Source organism: Zingiber officinale, chromosome 5B (genome assembly GCF_018446385.1).
Source record: "Zingiber officinale cultivar Zhangliang chromosome 5B, Zo_v1.1, whole genome shotgun sequence".
NCBI lineage: Eukaryota > Viridiplantae > Streptophyta > Magnoliopsida > Zingiberales > Zingiberaceae > Zingiber > Zingiber officinale.
In genome coordinates, this window is record NC_055995.1 from 25,367,457 (window position 1) to 25,390,191 (window position 22,735).

The window sequence follows — 22,735 nt, forward strand, 5'->3', positions numbered from 1 at the left end:
CAAAGTGTAAGCCTCCATGACCAAGGTGACGTGTATACCTCAAGTCTAAGGAAACTTGCACTCAAACTGCAGTAAGAACTTCATAGACATATCCATATATATATATAAAGAACCATATGAAGTCTTACAGTAGGTTACTCCAATGCACTAGTTATTATAACTAGCATATGTTGGCGCAGCAGACCAGCAAGAGGGGAGGGGTGAATTGCCTGAAACAGAAAGAGATACCCTCCTCGTTCTTTCAACTCTTCTTAAAGTGCAACAACAATAATAAAATAAAAATGACAAAACTGAGGAAGAGACTCGGGATTGACTTGGTTACAACCTAGGTAGTTGTTAATCCAAGGTGGTTGCAAAGTTCACTAAGAATCTCCTTTCTCTGAAGGCGGAGAAGCATTTTACACACAATGAAAGCTCGAACAGTTGCTACGAAGTTAATACAAAAGTTGATGTTTTATTCCCTAGCTCCAAGGTCCTTTTTATAGCTCATGGAAACTCTATCCACAGCTTGAGGGCGCCTCCCAAGGGCATGGAGGGAGTCTCCAGCGTGGCAGCAGTGGATAAGGTTTTATCCACTACAACGGCTAAAAAACTGGGTCGAGGGCACCCTCAATAAGCATGGAGGGCGCCCTCTATACATCATGGAGGGCGCCCTCTATACATCATAGAGGGCACCCTCAATATCATGGAGGGCGCCCTCAATATCATGGAGGGCGCCCTCCACCTGCAGCATATAAATAGCTCTAGCTTTCCTTTGGATCTTCCGTTGCTCCGTTCGCTTGGGTGATTGTGGCCAACCGAAATAAGGCTCACCCGAACCTAATTTTTGGTCTTCTCCTCAAGATGGCTTCCACTCTGGCTTCTTGTCCCTCGAACATCGCGTATGTTCTTCTTGTCCACCAGTGTACTCTTCGGCAACCCTTTCGTCCCTCGGATGCACCGAGCTAGTCGGCTCCCTTCCCGTGTCATCCTTCTCGCTAGTTACGTCTTCCGCTCGACTTCCTGCTCTCCTAAGCTCCTGCACACTTAGACACAGGGATCAAAATTCAAACAGGACCTAACCTAACTTAGTTGATCACATCAAAATAACCACGGGGTCCAACAGCATCCACGTTTAACTTTCGACATCTCAATGCCTCCAACTAGTGAAAAATAGTTGCTTGGCCTAACTAAGGAGTATAACCTGTGCTATTCTTACAAAATTGATGATGTCCAAATGCACCAATTCAAGGATTAGGAAAATTCTAATGCGTTCATAATTACACATGTAGAGATAATCACAAGTTGTGATCCAATCACAAATTCTCTCATGCTATGAATTATATTACAGACATTCAGTAAATGAGTTTAAGACTATTCAAACATATAATATGTACTCAAATAGTGAATCTATATTTATCAAATAAATAGTAAAATCATAAGATAATAATTACTTTATGGCATCTCTCAAAATCTAACACTCCCACTTAGCTTAATATCAATTAACACGGTGTCCTAAACCTAAGCACAGAGGTGACTCTCAAGCTTTCTTTATAGTAGAGTCTTTGTCAAAGAATCCGCTAGGTTCCTTTCAGTGGAAATTTTCTTAAGTTTTATTTCTTTCCTACTAATGATCTCCTTGATTACATTATAGCAGCGAAGCACCTGTTTGGTTTGCTTATGAGACCTAGGTTCCTTTGCTTGTGCAATGGCTCCAATGTTGTTACAGTAAACAGATAATGCTTCAATAGTGGATGGAACTACACCAAATTCTGTAATGGACTTCTCAATCCAAACTGCTTCTTTTGTTGCTTCTAAAGTTGCAATGTATTTCGCCTCACAGATAGAATCTACAATAGTGTCTTGCTAGGAACTCTTCCAAATAACTGCACCTCTATTTAATATGAATATAAATCCAGACTAGGACTTAGAGTTATCTTTGTTCATCTGGAAACTGGCATCCGTATACCCGCTATGATCGTATCACCATTTTCATATACCAAGAACATATCCTTAGTTCTTTTCAAGTACTTAAGGATTGTATTGATAGTCACCCAAAGATCCATTTCTAAATTTGATTGGTATCTGCTCGTAACACTCAGAGCATATGATACATCGAGCCTTGTACATAACATAACATACATGATAGATCCTATTACAGACACATAAGGTATCTTATCTATGAAAATCCTCTCATCTTTTGTACATAAGCACATAGACTTTGAAAGGTTAATTTAATGCCACATAGGTATGAAACCTTTCTTGAATTCAGACATGCTAAATCATTTTAGCACTCTATTTATATATGTCGACTGTGAAAGACCAAACAACCTTTTTAGTTTATCTCTATAGATCTTCATCCCTAGGATGTAAATTGCTTCTCCCATGTCTTTCATGGAGAATGTCGTGGACAACCAAACTTTAACTGATTATAGAACTGGCACATCATTTCCTATAAGTAATATGTCATCAACATATATTATTAGGAATACGACCACACTCCCACTAACCTTTTGATACACACAAGGTCTGTCTGGATTTTATGATAAATCAAACTCTTTGATTGCCTCATCAAAATGGATATTTCAACTCCTGGATGCTTGTTTTAGTCCATAAATGAACTGTTTAAGCTTGCATACTTTATTCTTGTTAACAGATGTGAAACCTTCGGATTATATCATATACACGTCCTTGAGCAAGTTTTCATTAAGGAAAGCTATTTTCACATCCATTTACCATATCTCATAATCATTATAAGCTAATATAGCTAGGAGTATTTGAATAGATTTAAGCATGGCTACAGGTAAGAAGGTTTCGTCATAGTCAATACCTTACCTTTGACGATAGTCTTTCACTACCAACCTTACCTTATAGGTAATTACATTATCATCCATGTCAATTTTTTTCTTGAAAACTCACTTGCACCTTATAGGCGTAATGCCTTTAGGTGGGTCCACGAAATTTTAAACTTAGTTTTCATACATGGAATATATTTCCGACTTTATGGATGTAAGTCACTTGTCATTCTCTGAACTATTTAGAGTTTCTTCATAATCAATAGGTTCCTCATCCACAATGAGTAACACGTCATTCGATTCTCTTACAAGAGATCCACATCTCTCAAGAATATTGCGTGTCCTACTTGATCTATGAGAAAATTGTGTCATAATCGACTGCGATTCTTGGCTAGACATCTCATTAGTGTTGGGGTTGCGAGGTTGTAAATATAGTCCCACATTGGAAACACATGGGAAAGATCATGGGTTTATAAGAAAAAGATATCTCCATTGATATGAGACCTTTTAGGTAGAGCCCAAGAGAAAAACCATGAGGGCTTAAGCCTAAAGTGAATAATAGCATACTATTATGGAGATATCTGAATTCTTTTGGTCCTAACAATTGGTATCAGAGTGAGGTCACTCTTCGTCGGACTAACCGTCGGAAGAAGTACGAGCTAGAGCAATGATTCAAAATTGAATCATGTGGGTGAAACCTTGAACAAAGTAGGGGAGGCCCTGAGCAGGTCAGTGACCAGATGCCTGAGGGAGGCCCTGAGCAGGTCAAGAGTGACCCAATGCTTGAGGGGAGGCCTTGAGCAGGTCAAAAGTGACCCGATGCTTAAGGGGAGCCCTGAGCTGGTCAAAAGTAACCCGATTCTTGAGGGGGACCTTGTGGTCCTTTGTTTGAGGGGGATTATTGGAGTTGTAAGGTTGCGAACATAGTCCCATATTGAAAACATATGGGAAAGATCATGGGTTTATAAGAAAAAGATATCTCCATTGGTATAAGGCCTTTTGGGTAGAGCCCAATAGCAAAACCATGAGGGCTTTGGCCCAAAGTGGACAATATCATATTATTGTGGAGATATCTAAATTCTTTTGGTCCTAACAATTAGTGTCTATTGGAGTCTCTTAAACTTCATTAAGTTCAACTATACTCTTACTTGCTTCCTACAAGAGAAATTCTTTCTTTAGGAATGAAGCATGCCTTGAAACAAACATCTTTTATTCTAAGGGGTAATAGAATTGGTAACTCTTAGTTTCCTTAAGGTATCCAATAAATAAAAACTTATCAGAATTAGCGTCCAACTTATCTGATACAGACCTCTTCACATAAGTAGTACATCCCCATATTTTTAAATAAGATATGAGGGGTTTTTTACTAGTCCATACCTCATATGGAGTAGTTGAGATTGCCTTCGTCGGGACTCTATTTAGTAAGTAAATAGTTGTCATGAGTGCATAACCCCAAAAGATTTTGGAAAGATTTTCACGATCCATCATTGACCTAACCATGTCCAACAGGATTCGGTTACGTCTTTCAGATACACCATTGTGTTGTGGCATATATGCCGGAGTCCATTGAGACAATATACCATTTACCCTTTGATAATCTTGAAACTTTTGGCTTAAATACTCACCACCTCGATCGGATCAAAGTATCTTAAGACTTTTACCAAGTTGTTTTCCTACTTTATTTCTGAATCCTCTAAACTTTTCAAATGCTTCAAACTTATGTTTCATTAGATACACATATCCATAATGAGAGTGATTATCAATTAAAGTAATGAAGTAGGAATAACCTCCTAGTGCATGAGTTGGCATTGGTCAACATACATCGAGTATGTATGAGCCCAAGTAAATCATCAACTCGTTCATCCTTTCCAGAAAAAGGTAACTTTGTCATCTTGCCTTTTAAATATGAATCACATGTATCAAATATATCTAATTTAAATGATTCAAGAACTGCAATATTTTACAATTCGGACATGTGTTTCTTGCTTATATGGCCAAGGCGACAATGTCACTAGTAAGAGGTTACTTGATTATCTATTCGAGCGTGTTTATTGCTCATTTCGATATTGAATACGTTACCAGATATATCTAATGCATAGATGTCATTACATAAAGTTCTAGTATCAAAAAGAACATCCTTCAAAGTTATATAACAACAATTGTTACTAAAAGTCAAATGGAAACCTTTTCTATTTAAGCAAGAAATAGAAATAATATTCTTTATTAATATAGGAACAAAATAACAATTATTCAGTTCTAGGACAAGTCCACTAGGAAGCTTTAACAAGTATGTTCTAATGGTGACTGTAGCAACCTTTGTTCCATTTCCAACTCGAAGACTTGATTCTCCCTTGACGAGTCTTCTGTTATTACTTAGTCCCTATATGTCATTATATATATGTGAGTTACACCCAGTATCCAATATCCAAGTGTCTGAGAAATAGCATGACAATCAATAACAAAAATACCTAAAGAGGTTGGGGCATTGGATGTCTTATTCTTCTTCACGAACTTAAGATAAATCTTGTAATTTTTTCGCCAGTATCTCATCTTGTCACAATGATGGCATGGACCCTTTTGTGCTCATTCTACTATCTTAGCCTTTTTGTTCTTCCCCTTAGCTTGATGTTTTAGCTTCCTTTTAGAACTTTTCTTGGAGGAGTCTACTAACATCATAGTTTTCTATTCACCTTTAACAGAAGACTCCACAGTCTTGAGAATATTAATCATCTCGGGGATAGTCGATTCTAAATTGTTTATCTGATAGTTCATCATAAATTGTGAATGAATTTTTGGCAAACTATGTAGATACTTAACTCATGATCCATCGCAAAATTGAGTGATGTTAAACGCTCTATGTAGCTGTTCATCTTTAGTACAAATTGTACTGCAGACAAACTCTCCTACATCTTTGAGCAAAAGAGAAGCCTGGAGACCTCAATACCTTTCGGATCTAGCTTGCTCATCAAGCAACCCACCAAGATGATAGATAATATCATAAGCATCCAAATGCTCATGCTATTTTTATAGTTCAGGAGTCATAGCGGCTAGCATGATGCAACTTGTAATTACAGAATCATCCTTATATTTCTAATGGGCCAACAATTGGTCTGCAATTACATCGGCATCAAGACTTGTGGGAAGAGGCTCTTCAAGGATATAAGCTAGCTTCTTAGCTTTGAGAACAATTCTTAAACTTTGAAACCAGTTTAAGAAGTTATGTCCAGTCAGTTTGTTCGAGTCCAAAATTGAACGCAGATTAACAAAAGTTATAATTAAATGATTACCCTAAAAAATATAAAAATGAGAATGTATTAGAGACATGATTTTATTTATGTAAATAATTTCCATGTAATAAATGTTTGCTTATTTATTAAATTGAAATACCCTTATTTTGAATTCGAGGGATGATAGATTTTCTCCAAGTGGCTTGATATCCACTATAAATAAAAATAACTTTGACTTTGGCCAACAAGCCATTATTAGCTATAACGGTAGGTAATAAGTTTACCGATTGCATATCGCTTATATGCAACAATCACATTATGCTAGAAACTAATTAATTTTTATATAAACATCGGGTTGTTAACACATTAACAAGTATACATCAAATACATATTACCCAACTTCACCTCTATCCATATTGATTATGGCTTTGGCACAACAAATCAACGCTTTAAGTTTAAAATCAACCCGTTAATTATGAGATTACATCTCCATGGTTTGAACATATTTAATTTCAAGTTGAGCTTGACTTTGTCCAACAACTCAAACAAAAATTTAAACTCTAGTTCTTACTATATTAACGGAATGTGTAGGTTTTAATATTGTGTAAGAGATTTGTCTCATCTACATCATGTAAATATTCTATCTACATAACAGTATATGCAAGGCATAAATGATCACATAACACATCACATATATGACATAGATGATGGGACATTACATATTGCATGCATGACATAGCATGGCACATCACACATATGACAAGATCTAATCACATTACACACATGACAAAATCTAATCATGCCATAATTAATGTATCTATATGGCATATAATATGACATGAATATGACATAAATTTAAATATGTTATAATTCTATTTTGAAAATAAAAAAAGTTATAAATTTGATTTTTAATAAATCAATATTTATTTAATCAAATTAGAAAATTAATTTCTAAATTTAATTAACATATCTCATCTAGAATCTTTCTATCAATCAAGAATATTTAATTATTTTAGAAATAAATTTATAAATTAATTTTCTAATAATTTAGGAAATAAATAATTAATATTTCTTAATATATTATAGAATAATTTGAATCTATATTTTTTTATGATTTTTTAAATCTTTCCAAATTTAGTATTTCCTAACAACTTAGGAAACTTTCAAAAAATAGAATATTTTTAATAAATCTGAAAATTCAAAAAAAAACTATTCCTATAATTTAATTCAGATTATCTCAAATTTATATTTTTAAAGAATTTTATAATCTTTCCAAATTTGGTATGACCTAATGAATTAAGAAATTTTCTAAAAATGACATATTTCTTAAAATTCCAGAAAATTATAAAAATATTAATTTCTAAATTAATAAAATATTTCTAAATTTAATTTTCTAAAATTATTTTAGAAACTATCTAAAAGTGTAATTTCCTAATAATTTAGGAAACTTCTAAAAATAGAAAATTCTTAATAATTCTAGAAAAATTCTAAAAATTAATTACAACACTAATTACGAACTATAAAATAATTTTATGATCATATAGAAGCATGATCGGGTTCTGATACCACTATTGCGATATGGATGAAGCAGTGTATGCTAAAAACATGTTTTGTAAATATGCACAGCGGAAGATTTAATAATAACACACACATGCAAGATATAATTGTTGGGATGTATACTATAAGCCTAGCTTTTGTATGAACATCTGTTTTGAAATATTTTGAAATGAGAATCACTTTGGTCAAATGTTTGTATTTTATATTTATATATAGGTCAATGCAGTTGTCCATTTAATTTATATTGTAGATAACATGGTGTGTGGTGCCACATAGAAGATCATGTTATCGGTTCCTTATAAATTATAAATAGTCGCTCACAACCAAGATGGATTGGGACAAACCATTGGAACGATTGTAGTATAATTTGGTATTAGTCTGTCTTGACTATAAAATTACACTAGTACACTATGTGTGTATTGAGCATGACCGTTTGAGGTTGTTTGATTTATACTGACTACATAAAAGAACAGAACATCTGTTATTATGGATGTGCATCCTCTTAATCCCTATATAATAACAAGCATGTATACTTAGTATTTATTTCTTTAACTTATCAATGGGTGAGATTTATTCGTTAAATCAATAGACCCGATGAGTTGAGAAATAGTACTGTTTATATGATGTGTTGTTGATTATAGAAGGAATCTGTGTGCTAATTATTTAGGTTGATGATGTCCCCTTGAGGAACTCATAAGGATTATCATGTAAACCTTGCAGGTGGACTTAGTCCGGCATGATAATAAAGTTGAGTGGTACTACTTTGGAATCAGATGTTAATTAATTGAGTTATCAGTAACTCATTTAATTAACGGACATACAATATCTTAAACACAGGGAGAATAAAGCACTCATGATAAGAAGGAGCCCATATTGTAATATGGGATTGGTGCGGTAGTTCAATAATAACCCTTTAGTGGTATGGGTTATTATTGATGGACTTGAGTTGGGTGTTCGGGCCGAACACAGGAAGCCCAAGCCCATCAGGAGGCCTAAACCAATTCCTCCTCTAGGTCCCTGTTGTAGCCTCTATATAAAGCCTCGCATCCACCCATCCACAACATGGTTTTGGTTTGGTTTTTCTCTTACCTTCCTAGGGTTGGCGACAAGCTTATAAAAGGAGTAGGTGGTTCCCCCTAAAACCTAATTTTCCACAACTCTCTTCTCCTCCTTGTGGTCGGCGCCCCTCCCCTTCTTCCCTTGCTTAGGGTCGGTGCCCCTCCCCTCCTCCTTGCTTAGGGTCGGCGGCCTTCCTCTCCTCCTTGCTAGGGTCGACGCCTCCTTGCTAGGGTCGGTGCCCCTCCTTGCTAGGTTCTCTTGGTGGGCGACGGATTGGAGAAGAGGAAGAAGAGGAGAAGGAAAAAGATTAGAAGGTGCCTATTCTAGAGCCTCATTTTATGGCTGACGGTTTGGAAACAAAGAAGAGAAGAAGGGTGGTTTTGTCTTGGTAGATCGTCACCCACACGACGTCCAAGAAGAGGAGAAGAATACGACAGAAGATCAAGAGGTCTTTAGCTACAAAGGAAAGGTACAACTAGTTCTTTAATTCCACTGCGTAATTAGTTTAGTTTTCTTTGTATCAATTTTGAATACCAACATAAGAGGCCAGCAATCTTGTACTTCGATCAAGGTGTGCTTTGATCCGTCAAGAACTTGCTTGATTGATCAAACACATATCTGATCGAACATGCGGGTTGCTAGGAAAAGTTGTGTACTTATATAATTTCTTTGTACAGGGAAATTGAAACAGAACGGAATTCCAGCGCCTTCAACAATCGCGTAGACAAAATCATATAACAAAAAAAATTGAATAACAATTATTCTAGGTATACCTTACGAATGATCTATAACGAGAAGGGTATCAATCTTTTACGACATTATCGAACCTTGCCTCTATTCATATCCACGCAAAGCTCTTCAAGATAATTCCAAGAAAATAAGCTTCACTTTTGAAAGGTACTAGCTACGAGCGAAGGTGAAGGATCAAGAAGAGAAAGAAGAAGCAAAAGGAAAATCTTCTTCCTTTGGGTGGCTCATGGCAAGAGAGAGGGAGAGGGAGAGAGGTATTGGGTTTAGGTTTCCTAAACCTAATTAAGCCAATAATGAATTGTGTGTTAATTCTCTCTTAACCATATCAATATATAGTCCTCTTTAATAAGTTGGATTAAAAATCTCAAATCTGACCCATTATGTCTTAACCAAAAATTAGCTCATTAACCCTTTGATTTGGTTCATAACTAAATCAAATTAGTTCATGACTAAACTAAATAGGGTCCAACTCTTTCAGAAAAGACGTGGTCCATCCGCGCTTCCATTCTGACAAATATTTTCATGTTTATCTTATGTATGGTCCAACCAAACATTTATCTCTTGATTTGAGAATCATATTCTCTAACTTATTTTACGTCTTTTAGTAACTCGTAGTGCGTATGACCCAATAAGTTCCCGGTTTATCTTGGTCACCCATAATTAACTACTTTGGAATGATCATGAGTGGCACTTATTAGTACATCATGATCCCTAATTAATCAAAAAATCACAGTTGATCTCAAAACTAATTATGAACCTTTGGCTCCTTTCACTCGTCTTATACCCACTTGGTTCAAATCTGTGTCTGCCCCCACTAGATTGACTATGTCACACTTAGGCCAAGTAATACTTCCTCTTTTTGCATATTCAAATTACTCATACATGTGTACAAGAGTCTCATACTCTTAACATGTGATGCTTTGGCCAAAGACTTTGAGTAATAATCCTAACGAGTGGCTATAAGGTATACGTCTCCTCGCAAGAAGTGATGTATCCTGTGTGGGCTATCCAAACACCTTCAGGCACTTCGACTTATACTCAATCATGTTAGGTTTATACCTCCAAGGAGATGCTTGCTTAAGATGTTAATTTATTAGTCTTCATGACCAAGATGACTTGTATACCTCAAGTTGAAGGAAACTTGCACTTGAGCTACAGTAAGAACTTCATAGACATATACATATATGTAGAGAACCATATGAAGTTGTACAACAAGTCACTCCAATGAACTAGTTATCATAACTAACATCCACGTTTAACTCTCGACATCCCAATGTCTCCAGCTAGTGAGAAATAGCTGCTTAGCTGAACCAAGAAATATAACCCGTGCTAGTCTTACAGATTTGATGATGTCTAAATGGACCAATTTGACAAATAAGAAAATTCTAATATGTTCATAATTACACATATAGAGATAATCACAAGTTGTGATTCAATCACAAATTCTCTCATGTTATGAATAGTATTGCAGACATTCATTAAATGAGTTTAAGACTATTCAAATATATAATATGTACTCAAATAGTGAATCTATATTTATCAAATAAATAGTAAAATTATAAGGCGATTATCTTAGGACAACCCTTGAAATCTAATAAAATTTGTATTATTAAATGGACAAATTAAAGAAGAGGTGTATGTAAGTCAAGCACCAGAATTTGAAGACTTAGAACATCCAAACCATGTCTTTAAACTAAAAAAGACACTATACGGATTAAAATAAGCACCTGGGGCTTGGTATGAGAGACTGTCTAGTTTCCAAATTCAAAAGGGTTTAAAGAAGGTCAAATTAACCCTACACTTTTTATAAAAACCCTTGACTCAAACATATTTATAACCCAAGTATACATAGATGACACCTAGTTTCCTAAATTCAAAAGGGTTTAAAGAATAAAACTTTTGAACGATTATATTAAAAAATGAATATAAAAGAAGGAGAAAAAGATGTTTATAGAATAGATAAAGTGAGAGAAAGGAAGACGAGAGTTCTTATCTAAATAAAATGTATTAAAGATGAATGTAATAGGGTACTAGTAAACAATAGAGAAATGAAAGAGCGGTGGAAGAGGTATTTTCATCAACTTTTTAATGAAGGTTTAGGTAACCAACTTAACTTAATAATTTAAGTAGATCAAATGAGTATAAAAATTTAAATTTTTATCACAAAATCCAAACTTTAGAAGTAGAACAAACTTTAAATGGGATGTACAATAAAAAAAAATTTATTGGACCATATAACATTCCGATAGAGGTATGGAAATGGCATTGAATGACTTACAAAATTATTTAACATGATATTGAAAATAGAAAAAATATCTGATCAATGGAAAGTAAGTACTCTAGTTCTATTATATAAGAATAAGGGAAATATATAAAATTGTACAAATTATAGGGGTCTTAAACTAATGAGTCATACCATAAAATTTTAAAAAAAATAATAGAAAAAAATTAAGGAAATCACGGTGATCGAAAATTAATTTAGGTTCATGCCTAGAAAGTCAACAATAGAAGCTATACATCTTCTTAGACAACTAATTGAAAAATATAGGGAGCAAAAAAAAAGATCTGCACATGGTATTTATTAACTTAGAAAAAATTTATGATAGAGTCCCAAGAGAAATTATATGAAGAATTCTAGAAAAGAGATGTATTAGCATAACATATATTCAACTAATTAAGAATATTTACGAGGATGTAATGACCAGAGTAGAGACTTTAGGTAGAGTAATTGAAGTATTTCTAATAAAGATAGGATTATATCAAGAATCAGCTCTGAGTCCATATCTTTTTACACTAATTATGGACGAACTTACTATACACATTCAAGGCACAATACCGTGGTGTATATTATTTGCAGATGATATTATTTTGATAGATGAAATATATGAAGGAGTAAATGTTAAATTGGAATCTTGGCAGGAAACAGTAGAAGGGAAAGGTTTTAGGCTTAGTAGAATAAAGATAAAATATATAAAATTTAAGTTTAGTAATATTAGACGCAATGAGACAATTATTAAGATAGGAGATAATGAGATGCCTAAAACCGAGAGCTTTAAATATTTAGAATTATTTTTATAAAATCATGGAGGAATTAAGAGATATGTCTTACATAGAATACAACCAGGATGATTGAAATAGAGAAGAGCGTTTGGTGTTTTATGTAACCGTAAAGTACCTCTAAAACTTAAAAGAAAGTTCTATAAAACCGCAGTTAGACCTGTTATGTTATACGGTGTTAGGATCGATTTGTAGCTAGAGGGGGGGTGAATAGCTCTTCGCACTTCGTTGACTTGCTTCGTGATGATAATGTGCAGCGAAAAACACTCAAGCAACACTAACTCTAGGATTTACTTGGTATCCACCTCAAGAAGAGGTGACTAATCCAAAGATCCGGCCCTCACTCACTCATCCACTAATAAAAACACTCCTCGATAACTACCGAAGGCGGAGAAGCTTTGTACTACCTCTCAATACAAGAAGAAAGAAAAACAAGCTTATACAATACAAATCTTACAAGATTTACAAAACCCTAGCTTGCTTCTCCTTGTGTAGAACGCCTCTTGACCTTGGAAGTGTAGCAACAATTTACTCCAAGAAGTTTCAAGATTTGGTGTGAACCTGTGAGAAATTATCGCAAGAAGTGGAGAGGAAGAGATAATAGAATCACTGCGAGGAAGACGGCTTTAAACCCGAAGCTTCTTTCGCAACGGTCATAACCCAATCGATTGACCAATCGATTGGGGAGGCTTGAATTGATCAGTTGATCGATTCAGAGCGCCTCTGTGCTCTGCTGGAGAATCCTGAATCGATCGGTCGATCGATTCAGCATTTATTGCGACTAGCGCAATAAACTCATCCCCAATCGATCGAATGATCAATTGGGCAGCTCTCTGTGCTTGCGACATTTTCTCCCAATCGATCGGCCGATCGATTGGGCTGTTGCTTGTCACAACACTCTCCCAATTGATCGGCTCAATTGGGCTTGGATCAATCAATCAGCCGATCGATTATCCCAACCTTGACTTGCCTAAACTCAAGTCCAAGGTTCTCAAATCCAACATCCGATCAATCATGACCTGTTGGGACTCCTTCTGCCTAGCATCTAGTCAATCTTAACCTGCTGGGACTTCTTCACCAAGTGTCTGGTCAATCCTTTGACCCACTTAGACTTTTCTCCTCGTACCAAGTGTCCGGTCAACCTTAATCCACTTGGACTTACCGTCTCGTGCCAAGTGTCCGGTTCTCCATGACCCACTTGGACTTCCATCAGATGTCCGGTCACCCTTGACCCATCTAGATTTCCCTGTACCAAGTATCCGATCAATCCTTTGACCCACTTGGGCTTCCCAACATCAAGTGTCCAATCAACCTTGACCCACCTGGATCTCCATGTGTCTGGCTTCACTCACCAGGTCTTTCCATCTGTCTGGCTTCACTCACTAGGACTTTCACCTAGTTTCACTCACTAGGTCTTTCACCTAGCTTCACTCACCAGAATTTTTCAACTGTCTAACTTCACTCACTAGGTCTTTCACCTGGCATCACTCACTAGGATTTTTCCTTGCCTAACCTCCAGTTAGGACTTTCCCAATCAAGTATCTAGTCAACTTTGACCTACTTGACTCTTCTTCACATCAAATTGGTCATCCTTTGACCAGAGGGGAATTGCATCAACAATCTCCCCAATCGGGCGATTGCATCTGCAATCTCCATGTATTATCAAACATCGAAACTCAAACATCAAGACTCAAGCTTGAGCTAACTCAGGCTTAGTCAACTAGGTCAACCTTGACCTAGGGATATTGCACCAACAATATCCTCCTTTTTTATGTTTGACAATACCTTTAAGTTAGACTAATCTCATAGCCTCAACTTATTCTTCATGTCAATGCCCTTTGGATAATGAAAGTATAATTTAGATCCTACATTCTCCCCCAAACTTTCCTTGAGGGACAAAGGCCTAACTTAAACCCTACATTTCTCCCCCTATTGCCACATATCAAAAACTCTCCTCCTGAAGAGTTAGATGTTGTTCACAACATCACAATGAAGGTTCCATACCCTTCATTGTCTTCAATGCTCACCCTTGAGCATTAACCAACTTCACACTCACAATAAAGGTCTCATACCCTTCATTATATTCAATGGTCATCCTTGAGCATACTCATTTTCTACAATAAAGATATCCAATCCTCCATTGTTCCCCAATGCTCAATCTTGAGTATTTTTCCAAACGAAGGATTTACCACCTTCAATGGTTTCGGAAAAATATTTCCATGTTTTTAAAGAGTAGCTCCCCCTAAAAATATGTTTCAAACTTCTGTCATTGCACCAACAATAACTTGAAGTTCCCAAATCTTTAGGAATCCCAAAATTTGAAGTTTTGAGATTTGAAAGATTCAATATTGAAACTAACATCATCCTAAACTTCAACCTAGTGTTCTTTAACCATTTCTCCTTGTTTTCACCATGAAAACTCCCCCTATATGTATACAAATGTGTTTCAAGGGGTTAGGAATTGTTAAAGGGGCTAAAAATTACTTGAAGTGCTGAAATCAGACTTCCCCAGCCAAAATCATTCTTTTTAATCGATTGGGTTGGGACTCAATCGATTGACACTTGCTCAATCGATCCATTGATCGATTCAGAGAGGTTCTGTTCGCAGAAACTGCGTCTGAATCGATTGCCTAATCAATCTAGGCATGAATGGATCAATCGACTGATCGATTTTTTGAGCTACTGTTCACGGGAAACACATCCCAATCGATCGGCTAATCGATTGGGGCTCTAATTTCTTGAAACTCAATTTCAGTGAAATTCAAAAATGTCCTAAAAATTCTACAAAATTCTAAAAAATATGAAAATTGTTGTAGACATTATTTAGGGTATATACTATTAAGAAAAAATAGTTTTCTAAGAAAATATATCTTATTTTCAAAGATTGATATAAAATTAAAAACTTGTAAAAACTTCAATGTTTCTTCCAAGTTTGTGTCTAACTTTTTAATGATGATTATTATCAAAAGATAACTTTCACCAAGGTTTTCCAAAGTATATTTAAAATGGTTTTCAAAACTAATTTCCAACCATGTTCTTTGGGCTTAATGGACATGACTTGTACATTAGCTTTCCCAATGATTGGAGTACACATAACTATGTGTTTTGATGAAATCAAAACTCAAATAGATGCACTAAATCAATATCTTGAGTCTTGTTCATCATCCTAACATTTCACTTGTATCTAATGTGCACTAAAACACATACAAGTCAACTTATAGTCTTTGTGAGATGTAGATTTTGGTTTACCCTAAACTAGGGAGCATGCATATCTATCTAGGTATTTTAGGAATTATGAGCAACTACCTAAGATGTCACTTGTTAGTAAATGTCATTGTCCTTAATTGTAAGGAATTAAAATGATGCATAATGAGTTATGGCATACATCAAAAAGAGATAATTTTCAAAAGAAAATATATCAATGCTACATGATGTATGTATGACATGACATGGTATTTTTATATTTTTCATAATAAATATAAATATAAAATATGATGTCATGGCATATGATGGGCAAACAATCATGGCAATTTAGCATAAATAAAATATACCTAGATATTCTATCTAAGTATCCTTAATTCCTTAGCTAAATTAAAATCTAATCCTAGATTACCCATATTTCTTCAAGCAAATGTCAAACCCCAACTTGGCATTTCTTTTGTCTTTCCTTAGTTGTGTCAATTTAAATTATATGTAATTTCTCAAGGTTTGGCACATTTTACTCTTCCAAAGAGTAATTACTTAAATTAAGACTTAAATTTGCCCTTAACTCCTTAAGAAAATACCAAAATCTCAACTTGACATTTCTTATACTTTTCTCAAGTGTGTCAATTTAAATTAAGTTCAATTCCTCAAATTTTGGCACATTTTACTCTTCCAAAGAGTAATCAATTTATCCTCTTCATTTTCAAAGGTTAACAAAAACTTTGAAAATGCTCTCCAAGTGCCAACTACATCAAGGTTGGGTTAACCACCCTTCCAATTTGAGTTGATACTCTCTAACCCTCTAGGGTGTAGAGAATATGCTCCTAGGAACCCAACACATATTGGTGCTCCTTGGATGTTCAAGGTATTCACTAGGGATAACTTCCCTAGATACCTTCCTAATGACCTTTCTAGACTTCTTAGAAGCCTTGGTCACTTCCTCTAGTTCAATTGTAGGGATAGCTTCCTTTGTGACCTTCTTAGTGACTTTCTTTGACTTCTTAGAAGTCTTAGTCACATTGTCTTGGCAAAAATACTTCTAGGGATAACTTCCCTTGTACCTTTGACTTGACCCCTAGACCTAGGGTTGGTTCCATAGTTATATGGAACCCTATGATAAGATGTCACATCCTTCTTAGCCTTAGGTTTGTACCCCAAACCTCTACGGCCATAGGATGGCTCTTGTTTATCTAAACCTAGATTTTGATTCTTGGACCCTTGTGTTTCATTTGTAATTTTTCTAAGAGTCCTCTCTAATTTATCAAGTCTTGACCTCAAGACTTGATTTTCTTTCCATAACTTCTCAACCTTAGATTTTTCACTAAAGCCTTAATTTTTCTTTTTCTTAGGCATATATTTAAAACCCTTAGAATTATTGCTTAATTTTTTATCTACCTTTCTAATCTTAGGTTGAGTGTTTTTAGCATGATAAGCTACATATTTTTCTTTAACACTATCATGCTTCCTATTTTCATGATAAGTAGTATTAAAATTGTTGGAATGTATACTAAAAGCCTAGCTTTTTGTATAAACATTTACTTAGAAATAAGAATCATATTGGTCAAATATCTACATTTATAAGTTTAGTTGTTCGATTAATTTATATTGTAGATAACATGGTGTGTGGTGTCACACATAGAAGATCATGTTATCAATTCCTTATAAATTATAAACAGTAGCTCACGACTGAGATGGAAAGGAACAAACCATTGGAATAGTCGTAGTGTAATTAGGTATTAGTTTATCTTGACTGATAAATTACACTAGTACACTCTAAGTGTATTGAGCAGAACCATTTAAGGTAAGTTCTTTTTATACTAACTTAATAAAAGAATAAGACCTTAGTTATTATGGAAGTGTGTGCTCTTAATCCTAATATAATAACAAGCACATATATATTTAGTATTTATTTCTTTGACTTATCAAAGGGTGAGATTTAGCTCGATAAATCAATAGGCCCGATAAGTTGGGAAATGATATTACTTATAGTGTGTGTTGTTGATTATAAAAGGAAACTGTGTCCTAGTAATCTAGGTTGAAAATGTCCCCAAGAGGAACTCATAAGGATTGTCATGTTAAATCCTGCAGGTGGACTTAGTCCGACACGACAATAAGGTTGAATGGTACTACTCTTAGACCCAGATATTAATTAAAGAGAGTTGTCAGTAACTCATTTAATTAGTGGACATTCGACATCTTAAACACAGGGAGACTAACACACTTATAATAAGAAAGAGCCCAAAATATAATTTGGGATTGGTGCGGTAGTTCAATAATAATTCTTTAGTAGTATGAATTATTATTGATGAAATTAAGTTGGGTGTTCGGGGCGAACACGGGAAGCTTAATTTCATCGGGAGACCAAAACCAATTCCTCCTCTCGGTCCCTATCGTAGCCTCTTGTATATAGAGAACTATACCCATCACATACCCACTTCTTATCCACCTTTATACCCATCCTAAGGTGGTCGGCCAAGCAAGCTTGGAACCCAAGCTTGGGTCGGCCAAGCAAATAGGATGAGTCAAGTTGTATGGCCGGCCCTAGCTTGAACCCAAGCTTGGTGTGGTCGGCCACATCATATTAAAAGAATTTTATTTAAAATCTTTCCTTATGTGGAAGCCATGATTTAAAAGAGAGTTTAAAATTAAATATTTCCTTTTATAAGTTTCTACAAAAGATTAAGAAAAGAATTGATATCTTTCCTTATTTGTAGATTGAAAGGAAGATTTTAATTTTAGAGAAAACTTTCCTTTTTTAGAAATCATCCACATGTTTCAATAAGAGGGATTTTAATTTATAAAATTCCCTTTTATAACCAACCATGAAGGGAAAAATTATTAGAGAAATTTTTATTAAAAATTTTTGGAAACAAATTAGGAAGTTTTAATTCTTATGTTATTAAAACTTTCCTTGTTTGGAGCTATGAGGTGGTCGGCCATATTGTTTAAGAAAAGGAAATTGGTTTTAATCAATTAAAATTTTCCTTTTCATGGCAAAGGAAATAAGGAAGGTTTTATTTAAATTTTCTTTATTTGTCAAGACCAAGGATTATAAAAGAGGGGGTAGGGGTGCCTTCATGATACACAACTCTATTTTATTTTCCTCCCTCTCTTCCTTGGTGGTGGCCAACCCTAGACCTTGCTCTTCTCCTCTTCTCTTCTTCTTTAGTGGCCAATTTTCATCCCTCTCTTGGAGCTCTTGTTGATGGCCGGTTCTAGCTAGGAGAAGAAGGAGAGAAAGAAGGCTTTGTTTCTAGCATCCCTTGGAGCTTGGTGGTGGTGGCCGAAACTCTTCATCTCAAGGAGAGGAGCTTGTCCGAAACTTGCAAGAAGGAAGAAGAAGGGTTTGGGTGGTTCTCATCTCGGTAGATCGTTGCCCACACAACGTCCGAGATAAGAAGAAGAATACGGTAGAAGATCAAGAGGTCGTTGCATACAAAGAAATGTATAACTAGTAATTATTTTCCGCATTATACTAGGTTTCTTTGTATAGTTTTTGAAATACCAAACACAAGAGGCTAGAGATTCTAGATTTTCGGATTTGTAATTCGAAGTTGTGTTTCTTTTATTTTACTTTTTTCGATCTTGTGATTCGATTGTTCTTTTTGGTTAAACCTAGAATTACTATAAGGAAATTAAATATTGAATTTCGTTAAGAGGCTTTGACGAGGTAGTGGTGGATGCTCTCATACCCAAGAAGGTCATGTGTCTCGCCATGTTTGACCTGGGAGCCGATTTCTGAAATAAATATTTAATTGAATTTGTAACATAGGTGGATTTGGATCTATAATGTTAAGTATCATTTGCGATCCAAGTCTAAACCTCTAAGAACAGATAAGTTAAATTTGGAATCAATAATGTTAAGTTCCGTTTACGATTCCGAATTTAATTTCTAAAGAACACAATGTAGGATCGAAAAGAATTTAGATATCTCCACAATGGTATGATATTGTCCACTTTGGGCTTAAGCCCTCATGGTTTTGCTCTTGGGATTTACCCAAAAGGCTTCATTCCAATGGAGATATCTTTTCTCTTATAAACCCATGATCTTTTCCATGTGTTTTCAATGTGGGATTATGTTTGCCCCAATAATCCCCCTCCCCTCAAACAAAGGACCACAGGCTTTCCACGTCCGATCCTCGACCCACCAGGTCTTCCTGCCCCTCGGTCCACCCGACTTACTAGGACTTCCTTGCCTAGCCGCAACTAGGACTTCCTGCCTGGTGTCTGGTCCTCTTGATCCAAACATAGGAGTCCCCCTTTCTTTGTTCAAGGTCAATATTATACCCACATGGCTCAATCAGATCATAGCTCTTGTGCACGGTGGTTAAATCTTCTGGCAGTCCAGGATCTTATACCAATTGTAGGATCGAAAAGAATTTAGATATCTCCATAATGGTATGATATTGTCCACTTTGGGCCTAAGCTCTCATGGTTTTGCTCTTGGATTTTACCCAAAAGGCCTCATTCCAATGGAGATATATTTTCTCTTATAAACTCATGATCTTTTCCATGTGTTTTCAATGTGGGACTATGTTTGCCCCAACACACAATAGGTTGTTAGGAAATGTTCGACACTTGTACAACATTTTTGTACAGTAGAACCGGTACGATATTCCTAGGATCAACCAACAAAAATAATATAAACTATTCCTAGCATGATTTTTTATCATTACTTAAAGGGATAGGCTCAATAAATGATACCTTGGATTTTACCTTGGAAGCTCCCCCTTGACTGACCGATATTCTCCCCTTAGGACATTGACTCCAATAATATCCTTTTTTATTGCAAGAAAAGCACACGATGTGCTCCTTACTCTTCTTTTTTGTGAGGGTGGTCTTCTTGGGCTTCTCCTTGCCCTTAGGTGCCACTTGGCCCTTCTTCTTGGCCAATTTAGGACATTTATTCTTGTAGTGTCCATGTTCCCTACACTCAAAGGATATAATATGATTTTTATTTTTAATTGAACTAATTGTACCTTCACGTGTAGGGATGGCACTCGATCCTCCAATTGATTTCGCTTGACTTGTGGATGTTGCCTCATCCTCGTCTTCTACACTTGACCCGGAAGTAGAAGCCTTTTCTTGCTCCGGTGTCAATGATCTACACTCCCCCTCAATCCTAGAGGTGGAGGCTTCATCATCATCATCCTCATGTACATTAAACAAGGAGTATGCTCCCTCCTTACCTTTTTCTTTGCATTCCTTTGAGGATGGGGGTTCTTGGACTTCTTCTTCGAAAGTTGAGCATCTCTCAACTTCGAAGTCCTCTTCCTCTTGGTATTGCTCCAATGAGTCGCCCTCTTTGGATTTCTCTTGATTTTGTGTGATGGAAGGTTCTTCATGAAACTTGGCCAGTTTGGTCCATAGTTCATTTGCATCCTTGTATTCTCCAATTTTACAAATGATTGTGCTTGACAATAGACTAACCAATAATTTGGTTACCTTATAGTTCGCCTCGCACCTTTGAGTTTGCTCCTTGCTCCATTTGCTTTTCTTGAGAATTTTACCCTTTGAATCTTTTGGAGCTTCAAAATCTTCGATTAGAGCAAACCATTGCTCTATATCCATCATGAGAAATTTTTCGATCCTTGATTTCCAAGAATCGAAGCTCATTGATATGAATGGTGGAGGTACCTTGTGTCGAATCCAAATTCATCTTGGAATTTCATTTGAAGTTGAGCCTTTTAATGAAGTATTCAACTTTTGAACTTGCTTCAACTTCTTCTCCCTCTAGCTCGTTACCTCTTCCGGCGATGATTCCGGTGAAGAGAGACCTCGCTCTAATGCCACTTGTTAGGGTTGATTTATAGCTAGAGGGGGGTGAATAGCTCTTCGTGCTTCGTTGACTTGCTTCGTGATGATGATGTGCAGCGGAAAACACTCAAGCAACGCTAACTCTAGGATTTACTTGGTATCCGCCTCAAGAAGAGGTGACTAATCCAAGGATCCGACCCTCACTCACTCATCCATTAATAAAAATACTCCTTTTCGATAACTACCGAAGGCGGAGAAGCCTTGTACAACCTCTCAATACAAGAAGAAAGAAAAACAAGCTTATACAATACAAATCTTACCAGATTTACAAAACCCTAGCTTGCTTCTCCTTGTGTAGAACGCCTCTTGACTTTGGAAGTGCAGCAACACTTTACTCCAAGAAGCTTCAAGATCTGGCGTGAACCTGTGAGAAATCGTCGCAAGAAGTGGAGAGGAAGAGATAATAGAATCGTTGCAAGGAAGAAGGCTTTAAACTCGACGCTTCCTTCACAACAATCACAACCCAATCGATTGACTAATTGATTGGGGAGGCTTGAATCGATCGACTGATCAATTCAGAGTGTCTTTGTGCTCTGCTGGAGAACCTTGAATCGATCGGATGATCGATTGGGGCAGCTCTCTATGCTCGCGACATTTGCTCCCAATCGATCGGTCGATCGATTGAGCCGTTGCTTGTGGTAGCACTCTCCTAATCGATCGGCTGATCAATTGAGCTTGGGTCAATCGATCAGTCGATCGATTGCCCCAACCTTGACTTGCCTAAACTCATGTCCAAGGTTCTCAAATTCAACATCCTGTCAACTGTGACCTGTTGGGATCCTCCTTCTGCCTAGCATCTGGTCAACTTTGACCTGCTGGGACTTCTTCACCAAGTGTCTGATCAATCTTTTGACCAACTTGGACTTTTCTCCTCGTGTCAAGTGTTCGGTCAACCTTAACCCACTTGGACTTACCATCTCATGCCAAGTGTCCGGTCCTCCATAACCCACTTGGACTTACCGTCCCTGTGCCAAGTATCCAGTCAATCCTTTGACCCACTTGGACTTCCCAACACCAAGTGTCCGATCAACCTTGACTCACCTGGATCTCCATGTGCCTGGCTTCACTCACCAAGTCTTTCCATCTGTCTAACTTCACTCACCAGGACTTTCACCTAGCTTCACTCACTAGGGTTTTCACCTGACTTCACTCACTAGGATTTTCCCACTGCCTGCTTCACTCACCGGGACTTTCACCTGTCTAGCTTCAGTCACTGGGTCTTTCACCTGGCTTCACTCACTAGGATTTTCCCTTGCCTAACCTCTAGTTAGGATTTTCCCAGTCAAGTAT